Here is a 19,564-nt window from a genome sequence, read left to right as displayed (position 1 = left end):
AAGACCTTCAGGAATTCCTCGCGAAAAGCACCCCAATCACATAAGATGGGGTCGTCCCTGCTCACCAGAGGTACGGCCCATTGTGCCGCGTTTCCAGCCAAATAGGATATAAGGAAAGCCACACGAGCCTGACTCGTGGGGAACGCCCTTGGTTTGCACGATAAATGTAGCGCCACTTGTGTGAGGAATACCTGCACTGTGTTAGGATCCCCACTGTACCTCTCTGGTGTTGCCAAGGGGACGGCTACCGGCATTTCCACTACTACCGCAGGGGTCTGGTTCGTGAGGGAGGTGCTGGGCGTGAGCGGGTCCAATTGGATAGCATCCAGTCTGGCTTTTACATCGGCTGTTTCTTGCCTGGAGGCAGCCAATTCAATTTGCACGGTCGCTAAAGCAGCCAGCACATCATCAAGTGTTGCCATGTCTGTTATCGACCGGGAGACAGTTAGTGTTATTAAGGTCGGATATTTTGTAACGCCCTGAACGTCTCAGGATCGTTTAACAGACACGATAATGAGAACGCAACCACTTGTGAAGGTTTAGTTATTTTAATGAAGGCACAAATAATACAAGGAATAAACAAAGGTTATAGTCACTGGAATCCTCCAGGCTAAGTACGTTACCAGCCCACAGCACGGATGGTCCTAACCGTCCTCTGCATATACGCCGATCCCGGCGTATGCCAACAGAGGGCAGAAATGAAATGGCCGACAATGCCAATCGGTAGGCAGCGAGGGGCATGAAGAGTGTTGGGGAGAATCGAGGAGTCAGGGAAACACCCAGCCGGGGTCTCTACCTGAAGGGAGCAGCCGCTCAACCTCTTCCTCAGACTGCACCGGGACGCGGAGTCACCTCCTGGTGATGCGTCACCGATACCCCAATCACAAGCAAAGAAGACTGAACCGAGAGCAGCCGCTCGATCGATCCCGTGGACTTCCGAGTCTGTAACGCGGCAAACACCTCCTGGTGTGCGTTACAGCTGGCAGTCCCTGTATCTCTGGTCGGGCTGGGAGTTACGACTCCAACCAGCAAAAGCGCCACTGCGCTTTGACTCAGCCGAGTCAAAAAGCGAAGCTCAGTGGTTATCCGGTAGAGCTTCCGGGTCCTTCACAGGTGACGATGGGGCAAGACACGGCCCAGGGAGTAACGACTCGACCTACCTCCGTTCTTGCCTTACTGGAGCACCACTCCGGAACACTGCTCTTCACTAAGCAGGTACGTCGGTGTAAACACAATATCCGACAGCGTTGTACCTCCCGGTTCCTCCCTTTATAGGGCGTGTTTTCCTTGAGTTATGTAACAGCTCTCCTGTTTACATAAGGCCGTGTTTTCCTTGAGTTATGTAACAGCTCTCCTGTTTACATAAGGGCGTGTTTTCCTTGAGTTATGTAACAGCTCTCCTGTTTACATAACCTCTCAACCGCTAAGCATCCTGGGAGATGTAGTCCGTTTTCGCTGGTTACCGTTTTCCTCCCCTCGCATGACAGGAATTCTTGACAGAGAGAAAGTACCATTACGTAGTGCTTTAGAATCCGACACTATCTCCTGTGGATCAAAAACATCAGAATATTTGCGAAAGGCAGCAACCACTTCATCAGAAAAAACGGCAGCAAAATACAATTTCTCCCTATCCTGCCATCCTTCCAGAGCCGGCAATAACTCTGCAGAAGACATCTTATTTGAAACTGCACGATAAGAAAGTTTCCGAAGCTCACCCCAGCGCTCAAGAGATAACATGGATCGCGTGTCTATCTTATCTTTACCCGATCCAGAATCCTGAACTGCCGGAGCAGACGCACCTACATAAGGTGGCGGGGAACGATCTAATAGGAAAAAATCATCATCAAGATTAGTAAGGACAGGATAAAGAGGCTGCCGAACAGCATATTGACCCGATACTTGCAACCTACGCTCTTTCTCTTGTCTCTCCGCCAGTTCTCTTCCCTCCCGACGCTTCGCTTCCTGCGCTCGCACATGATCATTCTTCCGTTGCTCTTTATCAAACAGCACTTTCTCACGTTTTTCTCGCTCACGCACTTCCTTCACCCATAACCGCACACACTCAAACATATCTTGACGAGCACGCCGTTTACACATACACGTTCCACATACTCAATCTTACGCATATCAAACGATCCATACAAAGGCCATCGTAACTCAGGATCCTTTTTGGTGTATTTCCTCCATACTGTGCTATACATTATGGAAGAAAGACCATGCTTCACATACATATCCCTATTAGGAGTCCCCTCTGGGGGGGCTGGAGCAGATTCCTCGAGGTTTAACCGGTTTCCAAAGCAGCAGCACCACTTACGGAGTGCGCTAAAAGCAGGCATGCTCAAAAATAATGCAAAATATGCAGTATTATCAAAGAAATGGCACTTAAACTTTGCGCCGTTCAAATTTACACAGCTCCGGAGAAATATCTCCACATTACCTGCCTATATGTGTTGCAACGCATATATTCTCACAGTAATCAATACAAGATATGACCGGTCATCACAAATCAAACTCAAATAGCCAACCCAGGCTTCAAAAACTCGGAGCAAGTACCGTACAACGGTTCTTACCAATCAAGAGTGTCCAGATTCCAACTGCCAAGCTCCAAAATTCGCCCAAACGGCTGTCACGGCAGAACCGACAGAAGAGGTCTCAGTCGAGGACCGGCGCCACCCAGATGGTCAGTTCGGAAGGGAAGGAAGAAAACCTCGGGATGCCAGGACTCAAAATGCCTCTGGCAGTGATCACATCCTCGGCCAAATTCCTCACCTTCGTCACGACCAGTCCTTCGAGCATCCGAGTCGCCGATGAGCCCCACGTGACGGGCGCCAATTGATGAATACAGGCCCCAGCTAGGCCCGCAGGACACAAGGGTTCGCTCTCCTGCAATGGAAGCTACAAGGAAGTTGGCACGGAAACTGCAAAGTACAAAGACAAAGTTTATTAACCCTTAAGGGTGGTCCTACAATCCATACAACACCCTTCAGTATTGCATAGAGTAGCACAAAGAACTTGCGTACACAGTCCCCTTTTATACACAACAGAGGGGCTCATAAGTGGGTGGATACAACATGAGGCACAATTCATTACCTTTTATGGACATTTTCGATACAGAATCAATATATGGGCGGAGTTGACGATTTCCTGAGCCCGCGAAAACATGGTCAAGCAAGGATTAACTGATAACAGATGTGGTCAAGTCTGGGCATGCGCCAGACGGACAAAGGAGCTATTTATAGACTGTTACTAGGCAGATTACAAAAGCAACTAACACGAAGATAGGACTCTTCTCGTGCTACGCACGTGGAGGCATGACAATACAAAATGGAGTCCAGACTTTAGTCAACATAACGAAAGAAACTCGGTCCTAAAGGAGAATTCATGTCTTTAGTAAATGCTTAATCACATCGTTGTTTCAATTTTCAACAACCTGGGGGAACGCTGGGTGGTAGGAAATTTGTGTCAGCCCGGTGATCCTACAACTTTCCAACACAGGAATGTGAGAATAAAATGACTTTTTCAACAAAATCTGAGGTATACAGAGGATTCTGGGTAGGGCAATGTTGGGGGACCCACGCAAGCCATACCTTTCTGGACTACCCTGGGTGTCTAGTTTTCAGAAATGTGTGGGTTCAGTAGGTTTCCCTAGATGGCCGCTGACCCCGGGCCCAAAAACTCATGGGACCCCCCCTTGCAAAACCAGGTTGTTTTGTGATAGGTCATTTTGATGTCTCCTCAATACGTTTTGGGCCCTTGCCTGTCGCGGGTACTTGACCCACCCACGCGAGTGAAGTACCATTTTCATCGGGAGACCTGGGGGAATGCTGGGTGGTAGGAAATTTGTGGATCCACGTAGATTCCAGTACTTTTCCACACAGAAATTTGAGAAAAAAGTGATTTTTTGATCAAAAATGCAGGTTTGCAAGGGATTCTGGGTAGAGAAATGTTGGGAGAGCCACGCAAGTCATACTTTCCTAGACTCCTCCGAGTCTCTAAATTTTAGAAATGTGTGGGTTTGGTAGGTTTCCCTGGATGGCTGCCAAGCCCGGGACCAGAAACTCATATGACCCGTCTTGCAAAACCAGGTCATTTTCGGATACATAGGGGCATCTGAGTTTTTGGTCCCAGGGTCGGCAGCCATCTAGAGAAACCTACCAAACCCACACATTTCTAAAAACTAAAGACCCAGGAGAGTCCAGGGAGGTATGGCTTGCGTGGGTCCCCCAACATTTTCCTACCTAGAATCCCCTGCAAACCTCAAATTTTGATGAAAAAAATCACTTTGTTCTCAAATTTCTGTGTAGGAAAGTTCTAGAATCTACGTGGATTCACAACATTTCTACCACCCAGCGTTCCTCCAGGTCTCCCAATAAAAATGATACCTCACTCACGTGGGTGGGTCAAGTACCCGCGACAGGCAAGGGCTCAAAACGTATTGAGTAGACATCAAAATGATCTATCACAAAACATCTGGTTGTGCAAGAGGGGTCACCTGAGTTTTTGGCCCCGGGCTCGGCGGCCATCTTGGGAAACTTCCAAACCCACACATTTGCGAAAACTAGAAACCCGGGCGAGTCCAGCGAGGTATGGCTTGCATGGCTCCCCCAACGTTTTGCTACCCAGAATACCATGCAAACCTCAAATTTAGCTGAAAAAAACACATTTTCCACTTATTTTTGGGTGGAATCACAAATGTCCTACCCCACAGCATTCCACTCAGTCTCCCGAGTAAAATAATACCTCACTTTGTGGGTGGGACAAGGGTCTGTGTCTGGGAAGAGCCCAAAACATAGTGAATAAGGGTATAGCACCGAGAATTCTAAGCGACTCCCCGGGTGTCTAGTTTTCAGAAATGTGTGGGTTTGGTAGTTTCCCAAGATGGCCCCTGAGCCCGGGTCCAAAAACCCATGTAACCTCCGTTGCAAAACCAGGTTGTTTTGTGATAGGTCATTTTGATGTCTGCTCAATATGTTTTGGGCCCTTGCCTGTCGTGAGTACTTGACCCACCCACACGAGTGAGGTGCCATTTTTATCGGGAGACCTGGAGGAATGCTGTGTAGAAGGAAATTTGTGGATCCATGCAGATTTCAGAACTTTCCCACACAGAAATTTGAGAAAAAAGTAATTTTTTCAGCTAAATTTGATGTTTGCAGGGGATTCTGGGTAGGGAAATGTTGGTGGACCCACGCAAGCCATACCTTGCTGGACTCCGGCGGGTGTCTAGTTTTCAGAAATGGGATGGGTTTAGTAGGTTTCCCTAGATGGCCGCCGAGCCCGGGGCCAAAAACTCATGGGACCCCCCTTGCAAAACCAGGTTGTTTTGTGATAGTTCACTTTGATGTCGCCTCAATAGGTTTTGGGCCCTTGCCTGTCGCAAGTACTTGACTCACCCACGCAAGTGAGGTACAATTTTCCTCGGAAGACTTTGGGGAATGCGGGGTCAGTGGAATTTTGTGGATCCACACAGATTCCACAACTTTCCACCACAGAAATGTGAGGAAAATTTGTTTTTGTTTACTTATTTTGAGGTTTGCAAGGGATTCTGGGTTACAGAACCTGGTGAGAGCCAGACAAGTCTCCCCAAACTGGATTCCCCTGGGTGTCTAGTTTTAAAAAAGTATAGGTTTGCTAGGTTTCCCTAGGTGCCGGCAGAGCTAGGGTTTAAAATCTACAGCTAGGCACATTGCAAAACAAGCATTTACAATGCAATGGTCTCGGCAATATTATAGGTAGAGCTATTGGTATTGCTCATTATTTTTTTTATCATTTTTGTATCCCTAAATAAATGGCATTGTCATTTCTATTGGCATTAGCTTTTTTTTTGCATATGTGATACCTATTGCATTAGCAGAGAGAGAGTGAGGTAGTGAGATAGAGAGAGAGAGTGAGGTATTGAAATAGAGAGTGAGGTATTGAAATAGAGAGTGAGGTAGTGAGATAGAGAGTGAGGTAGATAGAGAGTGAGGTAGTGAAAGAGCGAGGTAGTGAGGGAGAGGGATGTTGTGAGGTAGTGATATATAAGCATAGAGTGATGTTGTGATGTAGTGAGATAGAGAGAGAGGTAGTGAAAGAGAGAGTGAAAGTGAGTTAGTGAGATAGAAAGAGTGAGGTAGTGAGATAGAGAGTGATTGAGGTAGTGAGTGAGAGAGTGAAGTTGTGAGGTTGTGAGCTAGAGAGTGAGGTAGTGATGTTTTGAGAGAGAGAAGTTGTGAGATAGGGAGGTAGTGAGATAGAGTGGAGTAGAGAGAGTGAGGTAGTGAAACAGTGATGTAGTGAGGGAGAGGGATGTTGTGAGGTAGTGAGATATAGGAAACATTACAACACCCTAAAGACCAAGAGATGTAAACATTAGGAAGACGTTAAGGGATGTGGCGTTATGGCCAGCGCCGTCGAATTTGAAACTGAGGAACCGATTTCGAATCTCGGCGTCTGCTCAACCACTTGTGATTCGAGACAAATTACTTAATCTCCTCGTGGCTACAAAAACGAATAAACCATGTGTAATGGAACTGGTGAACAGTAATGCCCTCCAATAGCTCCGGTCGACGTAGCGTCACATAAAACTGCAAAAAATTTACAAAATTGTGGCGAAAGGGCAACAGACCCCCAAACACTAGACTTTTTCACCTGGATTTAAAAAAAAAAGTTTTACTGCCTGCAGCACACACATCAACACATTTTAACTCAATTTCAAATGTGATCTCTAAGCCTTTTTATCTCAGAAGTATGTAAAACTCTGTGATGGCGAATTAGAATTTTCGAAAACATTATGAAATCTGAAATATAATATGACGTGTGCCCACAAACTTGTTAAATTCGATTACACTGACGGTGGGCTTCCGAATAGTAAATTGCTAGGATATTGGGGACTGCTTGGGTGCCAAGGACTGTTTCTGCTGTTTTTTGGGGCGGGGTGAGTATTGGGGCTATATTCACTAACTCATATTTATTATGAAGGCAGTAAATACACCCGGCTGTGAATATTAACCATTGATGGGGTGGCAGGCTGAAATTCATGTTGTCGGGTGTGATTTATATTTGCATAATGGCATGTTCACATTGTGCATGGTGTTACTGTGCTGCTTCCCATCCCCAGAAACGCACACACCTGCAGTGGCGTGATGCAGGGTCCTTGCCTAGTTCCAACCAAGGCTTCAGGAGTGGATGGGAGGGTGGCCTCACACAAGGGAGGCGCAGGCTTGCCTGGGAGAGAGGGGTTAATGCCCCGCCCGTGCCTTCAGTGCGACGCTGTGCTGACGGCGTGGGCTCTGAAGTCCAGGGCGCTCCCAGCTGTAAAAGGGAGTCTGCAGGGGGGGGCGCAGAGCTGAGGGCGCTCCTGGAGCAGAGAGCCAGTTCTGTAGTGGCCTTCCGTGGGCCTGTGTTGTGCCCCCATCCCTCGATCTGACCGGTTCCTTGTTTGTGCGAAGGCACCTTCGGGCCGTGTCCCTGCACTGCATGCGGTGTGAGTGCACAGCTGTACATGAACCTCCAGTGTAAAGGGGGTTCTTTCCACCCAGACCTACGGCTCTAACAGCCCCCACCAATAAACACTCAATACGTGGCTGTGTTCGATGATAGTAATCGTTTGTAGACTGGCAAGCTGCGGACCGACCTCTCACCCCAAAAAGATACGCACAACCCCAATAATCATTTTTGGGGAAAGTATGGGTCATAGTCATTTACAGTAACATTTGTCAACTTTCAAAGCCACTATATGGGACACAACCGGGAGCACATGGAGCTCCCGGTTGTGCACGATCCCAGAGCTGTTTGCTGCTGGTACCGCAGCGCGGACGGCACTGGAAGATAGCGGCCGGGGTGAGGGTGGAGTGCAGCCACCGGGATCCTCGGGAAGAGGCTGTCGGTCTGTGATGCGCACAGGGCAGCCGGGCATGGAGCAGGCTGCACCTGGAAGCTGTGCACAGGATTCCCGAGCCCGGCGCCGCCTGCAACGCCCTCGGAGCTTTGCGTGATTGCTAAAAAATGGCGGATGGAAGCTTCGAAACTTTTTCAGAATCAAGGGCGTGTTCCAGCTGTTCGAAAATGGGCGTGGCTAAAAAGTGGAAAGAACAGCACGGAACACGCCCCTGAATCTGAAAAAGACGGAGCCTATTTGGAGGGACGGCTCTCTCCTCCAATGGCTGGCCTCCGTTTAGGAAGCCAGCCAATGGAGGAGAGGCAAAAAGAGAGGCGGGCTAAATAGCCACTCTCAGAAACATTAAATCTCCGGACTTCCGGTTTTGCCTTCGGCAGACCAGATGGTCCCTCGCCTAAAAAGGAACCAATGAAAACGATGGGTGTGCACAAAGGAGACACCGCATGTCTCAAAAACAGCGCACTGCCTAGGCTCGACCGAAAAAGGAAACTAAATGCTTCCACCGTGTGGAACTGTGCGCAAGTCATAGCAGTGATTTAAGCAAGCACGGTAGTTTTAATCAATTAAAATGGTATCTGAACAGCATGTTGGCCACAAAGTAGTGATGAACTACAACTGTGTAGTCCTCGTGGAGTGAGGCCTTTAATATACCCTCGCAAGAGTCTGCAAAGTTTAAGGAACGTTACAGAAATTCAGTCTTTTAGGGGAGGTCCGAGGTGGTCTGATATTTACCCGCAATTGTGCTGTGAAGATAGTCTCCCTCTAGAACGAACTGCGCATCCTTCGGACATCGGAATGCTGTTAAACACAGAAATAAAGATTAGTGCAAAACCAACAATCAACGTGAATTTCGTTCTGCTAAAGGAAGTAGCAACAGCAGATGGAAGTATCTAGGAAAAAATGTCGTTCGAGTGAGGCTGCGATACTTTATGAATTATTAACGCCTAATACTAGCAACGATGAAATTACCTACGAGTATTACTTAGTGCACATACCTCCACGATTAGACACATTCCCTTCAAACCGAACAAGAAACTTCTTAATTATAAGTTATTTAGTATGAAAACTACTCAGGCGTGGAGAAGGCCCGTTATTTAGTCGCTACCACCGAATTACCATAAACACGAAGCTCGTTTAGAGGATATGCCGAGGCGCTAAAAAGCCAATTATAAATTGTGTTGCTACACACAGTTTATATGAAAAACATGCCAATCCTGGGACTGGCCTCAAAATTCATCAAATGTCTATTCTCGGTGAAGGAGCTACATAGAGACGCTAAACACTGCCCCCACCACTGTTTGTTTCAAGGGGAAATTACGACAGTACAGCTAATTTCTTCGCTGAAGTATTCAGTGTGCAGACTGACGGCGTGCTCAGAAAATACGGAATAGAAAAGCCACTGCCGTTGACACCAAAATATTCACTCAGTATGCATTGCTCACGTGACATGCCCTAGAAAGACCGACTTAACCACCAATCATAATTACGACACGCTCGGTATGATGGGTTACCTGGACCGGAGGGGGGGGTGGGGGGGCACAAAGTGATCAGCATTACGTTTTATCACCATTTGGTTGTCTGTCCCGAAAGATGTTTAAGCCCTCATTTCACTTTGTCCACATGTGATGTACCACCCTTCACTGCCCCGGGTCACAGGCCACCTTTTGGCATCAGTGGACAAGCTTTGCTTTAGGGCCGGCAATCCGCTCACCCCCACAATAAAGAGCTAGGAAATACCTGAATTTCAGCTTTCACTGATCTTGGGTTCCACTTCGTCCGAAAGTCTACCCCTGTAGGAGACAAAAAGCCGCCATTAAATCCGTCTTAAACAGAGACGAGCAACACAAGTCAGTTTTAAGCGATAAGCGTAAGGTTTTATCATTTGATTGCGGTCCCGAATCAACGTGAATTTCGTGGCAGAAAGTGTCCAATGTTTGAAAACAAGCGTTCTGCTAAAGGGAAGTAGCAACAGCAGATTGAAGTGCAGAGGGAAAAATGTCGTTCAAGTGAGGCTGCAGAGCTCCGATACTTTATGAATTATTAACGCCCAGTACAGTACATACCTCCACAATCAGACACCTGACTTCTAAACTACCACGAATTACTAAAAACAAAGCTCGATTAAACGATAATCCGAGCCGCTAAAGAGCCAATTATAAATTGTGTTGCTACACACAGTACGAAGAACATGACAATTCTGGGGCTGGCATCCAAATTCTTCAAGTGTCTGGTCTAGGTGAAGGTGCTATCTAGCGAGACGCTAAACACTGCCCCTTTATTTAGTCTAGGTGTAAAAACTACGGATGGGATTCAGTTTAATAATCCAAGTTTATGGCGGCTGCATCATTTCACTTTGCCCTGCTTACACACGCGTTGTACCACCCTTCACTGCCCCGGGTCACAGGCCATGTTTTGGCATCAGGGGACAAGCTTTGCGTCAGGGCCGGCAATCCGCTCACCCCCACAATAAAGAGCTAGGAATTACCTGACATTTCAGCCTTCCCTGATCTGGTGTTCCACTTCGTCCGAAAGTCTACCCCTGTAGGAGAATAGGAGACAAACGCCTGCAACGCCCTCGGAGCTTCTGGTGAGTCCAAAAAAATGGCGGATGGAAGCTTCGAAACTTTTTCAGATTCGAGGGCGTGTTCCTGCTGTTCTAAAGGGGCGTGGCTAAAAAGTGGAAAGAACAGCACGGAGCACGCCCCCGAATCTGAAAAAGACGGAGCCTATTTGGAGGGACGGCTCTCTCCTCCAATGGCTGGCCTCCGATTAGGAAGCCAGCCAATGGAGGAGAGGCAAAAAGAGAGGCGGGCTAAATAGCCACTCTCAGAAACATTAAATCTCCGGACTTCCGGTTCTGCCTTCGGCAGACCAGATGGTCCCTCGACCTAAAAAGGGTCCTTTTTCACTGTGAAACTGTGGTGTGTCCACGTTGCATTTTGGGCCGTTTCCTGTCACTAGCACTTGGCCTACCTACACAAGTGAGGTACCATTTTTAGGTCCCGCCTAGAGCGCAGTGCTGCTCTAGGAGTGACCTTTAGGAATCGGTCAGCTCTTTTCAAGCACTCGTGCTTGTGCTGGCATCCACCTGGCGGGAGCGAGCAGCTTCACACGCGCTAATTGAAAACAAATGGCCCGCACGCCAATGCTCGCTCCTGCAAGGTGGATGCCAGCACAAGCACGAGTGCTTGAAAAGAGATGTCGTGCAGCGGCGCGTTTTCAATTAGCTTTGGCCGCGCGTGCTTGCTCCTCCACTGCCTGTTTCATCCTCGCTCTCCCTTGTCCCCTCGACCATGGGCCACTTCACTAGTTTAGTTCTGTTAAGTAACATCCAGTCAGAGCAGTATTATGCACTTAATTTATTTTTGCTTAAGTCTGACTTAGAGACACTTTACCATTCAAGACATTGAATCTTAAAATGAGATGTAATATGGTTCGGAGTTTCTTGTGGACTGTGAGTATCCTGTTGAAATAGTACCTTAGAAACACTAGTCTGTGATATAAATGTGGGTCTTTCATTATAAAAAGGAATCCTCCTTTTCACCCTGCTTAAATTGCATTGATGTACATAGGTTTTGGCTTCTTGCCACAGACATCCCACCTCATTTGACGCACCGCGCCCTGCTATCATGCCAAATGTCCGGTTAAGCATTGTACTCAGTGTTCAACAATTTTAATAGCATTTTATCCCTTTGCGGTGGCAAGAAATGATGGTAAAAATGTGCAAATGTAGCAAATTCATATTTAGGCAGAAAACGGAGCGTCTCTGGAATCATTTTTTTTCGATGTCTTTGACTGGAGCTTGATTACAGAGGTCTAATGAACGACTAGTGGGCTACCATAAGGCTCATGACAAAATTGTACCGCACCTGAATGCCACGTTGCTGGACTTGTGGAATTCAAACGTGTTAAGTAGCATGTGTAAGCAAACGAGCAAAGCTCAGGTTTCATTGTACTCTTTTGCTAAATTGCATTGTAACCACCTGTTTCAAGATAGAAAGGTGGGTTATTAGTTATTATAGAATGGACATCAATTTAAAAGACAAAAAATAGTGATTGAGTGCTCCCCTCTGTATTTGCTATATTCCTGCCACATGTTTCCCAAGATGAGCTATGCGTTTTTTTAAATACCACTCGGTCCAGCATCTTTCCACACATTTCATCCGATTATCCGTGCAGTTACGTTATACCTCTGAGATGTAAAACTTTTGAAAATAGGAAAACTAGAGTAGACGAGGAGCTTTTTTAGTCTTTTGTTACAATGCCTAATAGATTGTTGTATTTTTTTTCTTTCTATTTTTGGAAATTGAAGAGCTGGAAGCTAGGCCATAGATTTTTGAGTTTAAATGAATGAATTGTTTTGGAACATCATTTTTTGCTCCAAGACGTTTTAGTCTGTTTTTGCATCACAGCTGCTCTAGGAGTGACCTTTAGTAATTGGTCAGCTCTTTTCAAACACTCGTGCTTGTGCTGGCATCCACCTTGCAGGAGCGAGCAGCGGCGTGCGCGCTAATTGAAAACAAATGGCCCGCGCGCCGCTGCTCGCTCCCGCAAGGTGGATGCCAGCACAAGCATGAGTGCTTGGAAAGAGCTGTCGGGCAGCGGCGCGTTTTCAGTTAGCTTCGGCCGCGCATGCTTGCTCCTCCACTGCCTGTTTTACCCTTGCTCTCCCTTGTCCCCTCGACCCTGGGCCCCTTCACTAGTAATGCGATTTATTATTCATTCAAGCTTAAAAAATGTCAGCCCCGGCCACCGCGACCTGCCGTATAATTATTAAGTGTTGTCTGCGCGCATTCATCTGGGGACGGGTGCCCGGGGGTGCGAACTCCCCACCAACCACAACACACACTGACACGCATACTACATACGACCACAAAATGCACAACTCACAAGACAGCGCACCACACATGCATGAAACACCACACTACAGGCATAGGGCTACAAAGCGCGGTCATCTCACACACACAAAATGCTACTCACAAACCTTACACTTACATGAAACACAACAACACAGGCATAGGGCTGCAAAGCACTGTCATCTCACGCACACAAAATGCTACTCACAAACCACCTTTCAACCTCACTCTCCGTTGTCCCCTCGACCCCAGGCCCCATCACTAGTAATGCGATTTATTATTAGCTTTGGCCGCGCGTGCTTGCTCCTCCACTGCCTGTTTCACCCTCGCTCTCCCTTGTCCCCTCGACCCTGGGCCCCTTCACTAGTAATGCGATTTATTATTCATTCAAGCTTTAAATATGTCAGCCCCGGCCACCGCGACCTGCCGTATAATTATTAAGAGTTTTCTGCACGCATTCATCTGGGGACGGGTGCCCATGGCTGTGAACTCCCCACCAAACAAAACACACCCTCTGACACACATACTACAGACGACCACAAAATGCACAACTCACAAGACAGCACACCACACATGCATGAAACATCGCACTACAGGCATAGGGCTACAAAGCACTTTCATCTAACACACACAAAATGCTACAAACAAACCTTACACTTACATGAAACACAACAACACAGGCATAGGGCTACAAAGCATCGTCATCTCACACACACAAAATGCTACTCACAAACCATCTCTACCACACACATGCAGACAACACCACTTCGTAGGCACATGTCACAAACACTGACACAGCTGAGGATTACTATGGAAAACTTATGCAAATCTGGAGACCTGGTAGAAGATGGGTGTTAAGAACAAAGGACAGCCCATTTTTTACTATAGTGCAGTGCTGTGTACCCCTTTCTGCATAAGATGTCTGCTTTCTTTTCTGTTGGGTGTGCTGACATGTTAAACTGTTGATTCTTTTTGTCCTGTGTGAACCAATCCTTCAGAGTGCTTGAAAAGAGCTGTCGTGCAGCGGCGCATTTTCAATTAGCTTCGGCCGCAGGTGCTTGCTCCTCCACTGTCTGTTTCACCCTCGCTCTCCCTTGTCAACTTGTTGATCTCTGCCAACTTTTCCATGCCTCCCCATCTTAACCACTTCTTTCCCGCCACCTCTTTAGCACGCCATTCCTTGTCTCTCCGCCCCCCCCCCTTTCAGCACTGTTTTCCTGACCCCTTCTTCTGCACGCCTTCCCTGTCTCCCCTCTCCAGCACGCACACCTTTCTTCCTCTTCAGTACGCGTTCTCTTCCCTGCATCCCCTCTTCAGCATGCCTGTGAGGAGTGCTCACTTGCATTATGAACTCATATGTCAGTGCTGAGGCAACAAAAGAGGCTCTTCAGTACAACTGTCCCGATTTATAACTCAATCCTGGCCTGCCTCATGCACTACCAGGAGGAAGGCCCACCCACTGTCTTAACAAGCATTGGCATATCCAATAGGTCTCGCCTTTTGAACCTTATAAGTATTTAGTTATGCAGTACAATATCCTTGGTGCAACAACATTAACTGTTGCATGGCTAAAGACTTATAAGGTCCCAAAGACGAGACCTATTGGCTATGCCAATGCTTGTTCTCAGAAGACTTTGGGGATTGCGGGGTGGGTAGAATTTTGTGGATCCACGCAGATTCCAGAACTTTCCACCACAGAAAAGTGAGGAAAATGTGTTTTTTTACAAAGTTTGAGGTTTGCAAGGGATTCTGGGTAACAGAACCTGGTGAGTGCCAGACAAGTCACCCCATACTGGATTCCCCTGGGTGTCTAGTTTTCAAAAATGTATAGGTTTGCTAGGTTTCCCTAGGTGCCTGCAGAGCTAGGGTTCAAAATCTACAGCTAGGCACTTTGCAAAACAAGCTTCAGTTTTTTGTGTGAAAATGTGGTGTCCATGTTGCGTTTTGAGCTGTTTCCTGTAGCTGGCACTAGGCCTACCCACAAAAGTGAGCTACCATTTTTATCGGGAGACTTTGGAGAATGTGGGGTGTGTGGAAGTTTGTGGTCCCACGCAGATTCCAGCACTTTCCATCACATAAATGTAAGGAAAATGTGTTTCTTTTTTTACAAAGTTTGAGGTTTGCAAGGGATTCTGGGTAACAGAACCTGGTGGGAGCCATACAAGTCACCCAATCCTGGGTTCCCCTGGGTGTCTAGTTTTCAAAAATGTATAGGTTTGCTAGGTTTCCCTAGGTGCCGGCAGAGCTAGGATTCAAAATCTACAGCTAGGCACTTTGCAAAAAAAAGGGTCAACTTTCACTGTAAAAATGTGGTGTGTCCACGTTGCATTTTGGGCTGTTTCCTGTCGCGAGTGCCAGGCCTACCCACAGAAGTAAGGTACCATTTTTCTCGGAAGACTTTGGGGAACGCGTGGTGGGTGGAAGTTTGTGGATCCATGCAAATCCCAGAACTTTCCATCACAGAAATGTGAGGAAAATGTGTTTTTTTTAACTAAGTTCGAGGTTTGCAAGGGATTCTGGGTAACAGAACTTAGTGAGAGCCACACAAGTCACCCCATCCTGGATTCCGCTCAGTGTCTAGTTTTAAAAAATATATAGGTTTGCTATGTTTCCCTAGGTGCTGGCTGCGCTAGAACCCAAAATCCACAGGTAGGCACATTCCAAATAAAAAGTCAGTGCCTAGTGGGCTTTCTGCCGCCCTGGGGAGGGGGGAAATCAGGAGCTATTGCCCCGATATGCCCCTGAGGGGCAGAAAGACTGTGGCTATTCATTTGGGGGTGGGGGGCATTGGGATGCCCATTCTGATCAGCCCCCACCCCTGCGTATAAAAAGCCAGCATAATTGCTGGCGCATAGTCTGCTATCTGCCCCCCCGGGGCAGATCAGGGGCTACTGCCCCCATCTGCTCCTGGGAGGGGCAGAAAGACTGTGGCATCTTTTTTGGGGTGTCCATTCTTGGAAGCCCCCAACCCGAACTATGGAGAGAAAAAACCTCCCTGGTGGCTTTCCGCCCCCCCCCCCCCCCGGGATGCAGATAATGTGCTATTGCCCCATCTGCCAGGGGGGTGCAGAAAGACTGAAGCATTTTTTGCTTAGTGGGCTTATTGCCCCCCCGGGGGGCAGATCAGAGGCTATTGTCCCCATCTGCCTCCTGGGAGGCAGAAAGACTGGAAGTTTGTGGGGGGGTGGGGCATTGGCATGCCCATCTTGGGCAAGCCCAACCCCTAAATTCATCGGAGAAAAAAAAACTGGTGTCTAGTGGGCTTTCTGCCTCCCTGGGGGGGCAGATTGGGGGCTACGGCCCCTATCGTCCCCCAAGGGGGGGCAGAAAGACTGTACCTTTGCGGTGGGGGCATTGGCATTCCCATATTGGCCAGCCCCCACCCCTAATTATAATTTTCTAAAAAATCCCTGGTATCTGGTGGGCTTTCTGCCCCCGGGGGGGCAGATTGTGGGCTACTGCCCAATCTGCCCTATATATGCCCAAATTAATATGGGGGAGCAAATGCCCTTGCCCAAGGGGCCGCTCCCCACTCCCTGGTGCCTAGGGGGTGGATCCGTGCTTGGTGATCACCCTCCTGGGACGATCCCCAAGCAGGGATCCACAAGGGATGGGTGCCATTGGAAAGGTGAGATTCTCCCTTTTCGAACGATACCTCTCCTGACTTTCTATGTGCTCAGGAGGCTGAGATAGCCCCCTGAGCACGTAGAAAGGGAAACTGAAATGAGCCTCTTTTCATTTCAGTTTCGGTTTCACTGAAATGACGTCAGCGCGACGTGCACGCTAATCGTCATTTCAGGGAAACCATGGGGGGCTTCGGGAGCTGGGGAAGCTCTTCCCCAGCCCCCGAGGCTCTTGGGTGTTAAAGGGAATCCTTTTGGTGCGGGTTCCCAGTGCCATGTGATCGGACAGCCAAGGGGTTAAATGTGGGATAGCAGTAAATTTGACCCGCCCCCTTCCGCCCCGGAAGTGAGTCAGAGCAGGCAGAGTAACCATTATACGTTCTCCACAACAAAAGGCACAAAGCTGTGGTAGAACAGGGCGAGTACCGGGTAACACAGCAGTTAAGGGTGCAGAAGTTCCGGTAAGAGTAAAAGTGAGGTGCAAAACAGAATATCACTAACCAAAAAATAAAGGAGTTTAATATAAGCACACATGCACCCTCACCACTAGCCGCGATTGGTGAGATTGGTAAGAAATTCTGGCAGAGGTCACCTTCACAGGTATAGGGCAAGTCGAGTGAAACAATATACGAATCAGGAACAGTTTTACAAAGCGATATTGCAGTTTTGATTTTGTTGACCAGGCTTTCACGGCACTAATTTCACTTATCAACAATATGCAAGTGGCGCTCTCATTTCCATGCGACCAAAGCCCCCATCTTCTCCACACTGGTGTCTGGATGAAGACACGATCCTAGCACAGACATGAAAAATAAATAACCCTCCCTTGTACCCTAAAGTGTCGCTCACTTCAAGGTTATAGAGCAGCTACCATGCAGATCAGCCATGAATGTATAATGACAGTGAGCATAACAATGGGAGCTAACATTCAATACGAGGCTGGGACAAATACACAGAGTAAAGGAGCCATTGGTTGCCAGTAGCCAAACTGTTTATCAAGGCTTGCATGAAGGAGACTAGTCTTGGCACCCTCACGTGAACAGCAACGTGATCTTGATCAGCCTGTGTTTTACACTTTGAGTAGTCAATAGAAGGGGATATTGAGCACATGGAGATGAAAGGGAAATAAGTCATGCACATTTATCGACGCTTTTGGGTAAGTTAACTTACCATTGTTTCACGAGCTTCAAGGCACTGACCTTTCAGATTAAAGTACATGCACTAACAAGAGGTCAGTCTCCTTAAGGGAGACAGCACTGCAATATCTGGCATAGCACCCAAGGTACATAAACCCTGCATGGCTTCAGCGAGAAGCACCAGTCATGTCGGGGGGAGGGGGCACACCTTAGAAGCAATGGTCAATAGGCCTTTTCAAGAGGAAATAGAAATTAATGAATAGATCAACAGAAACAGATGGGTGTACTAAAGGCGCACGAGGAACCATTACAAAATCTAAACAAGCTGGCATTTGTTATTTTCTAAAAAAAAAACAGTAAGAGAGGTTTGTTATTGTTTTTGCACGTATTGTTAATTTGTGTAGTCTTGGAGACTCATAGGCTCAGATAATAGGTAGATAGTGGATTGGCAATAAATAAATACAATAAACGCCAAGTCACGACAAGGCGAGCTTGCCCCACATGTTGATTATCGATTGCGTCAAATCAGGTTCAATCTTCAGCAGCATCTAGGAAAGATGCCACATTTACCACATCGTCAGGGCAATGAGTAGAAACTTTCAAGCAGTCGTATGCCACCACCAACTGTGGCATTGCCATTTTGATGTGACAACTGCTCGGTGAGGCAAGGATAAGCATTGTAAGATTTTAATTGCACGACTTGAAAATAACTAATGTGCCAAAGCTGTGCCAAGTCAGCACGCTCTCAGTTCCATTCACGCAGCAGACAAACATATTACTCAATACAGTGAATCTAGTCAGCTCAACATGAACACTTTATGACGAGGGCGTCAGTCATGCCTAGGGTCGGTCGCATATGCCGAATCCATCGGGACAAAAGTAGGAACAGCTCAAACAGACATTGCGCTTCGCATTCGTAACTCTGGAGCAACATCTCGGTCGGCCTCAGTTGTCCTAGGGAGGTGCACAATTAGTTGTATATCACCATGTTCAAAGCCTGCTTTCCTAAGGAGTTCATCCATAGGCACAAGAAGGATTTCTAAACCTGACCTGGAAAGTAGAATCCGAGCGATACAGATACAAATATTTTTAAAAAATGCCATCATAGCGAAGGTTGGGTGGGTAGATAGTCCATCACCGAATCGCAGACAGCACGGCAGACCACATATCAATGATAGGGGAAGGGTCTCCGAATGAAAGCCTGATGTAATACCCATACGTGTAAATGCGTCTTGGCAGATAACCGTAGAATGTTTATACACCAGATATTGTGACAGTCACACATTTTGAGGCTTTTAATTAGCCCAGAACCCATAAGGTAACAACTTACACTGCCCCAGTCTCTTGTCTCTGAACTGCACAACGGCACCATGCTGAACCAGTGGGTGGTAGGTCACATAAACTGAACTTTTTGCTATTGATCAGGGTCCCCCACTTGGACTCAGCTTAGGTTGATCATTGGGCATCTGCACGCATGCATTAAATAGCACCTTACACATAGCTGGCACACTTGTCACATGAGTATGGCGGGAACAGGTTGTATTCAGAAAGGAAAGAATAGTGTGTAATATAATCTTGAATAAATTAAGGAAGGCCACAGTCGATGATGAAGTAAGGAGTACTATCAACGTAGTAGTGCAACTATGAGTAACAAATGCTCCAGCAGGCTGTTGCCTCCCACAGCCCACCTTTTACACTTCTGAACCCCCGCTCCCCCCCGAGTAACATCAGCTTTCATTCTCTCTACTCCATCTTACAAGTCTTCACTTCCTCATGCTTAGTACAGTATGCTTTTCCCAGCAGAGGGGACTTCAAGGATAGGCACTGGGCTCGAAGGTCAGGGAAGGGAGCCCAGTCAAAGATGAGAAAGAACATAATAGCACATGTTCTTTCAAGAGCAACAGATGAGCAACTGGTAGGTGCCAAGTGTCCACATAGTGGACATGTATAGGTCACGCAGGTGACATCATATAGCCCTGTACAGCAGTGTCATAGCTAAGTATAATGGACTGACGTATCGTACAGTTGGCTATCATAGCATGTTCATGCCGAAGGTCACCTTAGCATCACACA

The 19,564-nt window shown here is 47.4% G+C and overlaps 1 protein-coding gene and 1 non-coding gene across 2 annotated transcripts in view; one reads left to right on the top strand and one right to left on the bottom strand.

Moving 5' to 3' along the window:
• LOC146784472 (guanylate-binding protein 1-like) overlaps positions 1–19,564 on the top strand; it is an 888,553-nt gene that overhangs the window by 32,810 nt on the left and 836,179 nt on the right. The gene's annotated exons all lie outside the window — the stretch shown is intronic.
• On the bottom strand, positions 9,418–9,489 carry LOC146784473 (small nucleolar RNA SNORD2). Its single transcript, XR_014971475.1, has one exon. It is a non-coding gene; the product is annotated as a small nucleolar RNA SNORD2 (small nucleolar RNA).

This window comes from Triturus cristatus, chromosome 11, assembly GCF_964204655.1.
Source record: "Triturus cristatus chromosome 11, aTriCri1.1, whole genome shotgun sequence".
NCBI classification, from domain to species: Eukaryota; Metazoa; Chordata; class Amphibia; order Caudata; family Salamandridae; genus Triturus; species Triturus cristatus.
The sequence above is the reverse complement of the archived record's forward strand: the minus strand, read 5'-3'. Positions and strand labels throughout refer to the sequence as shown.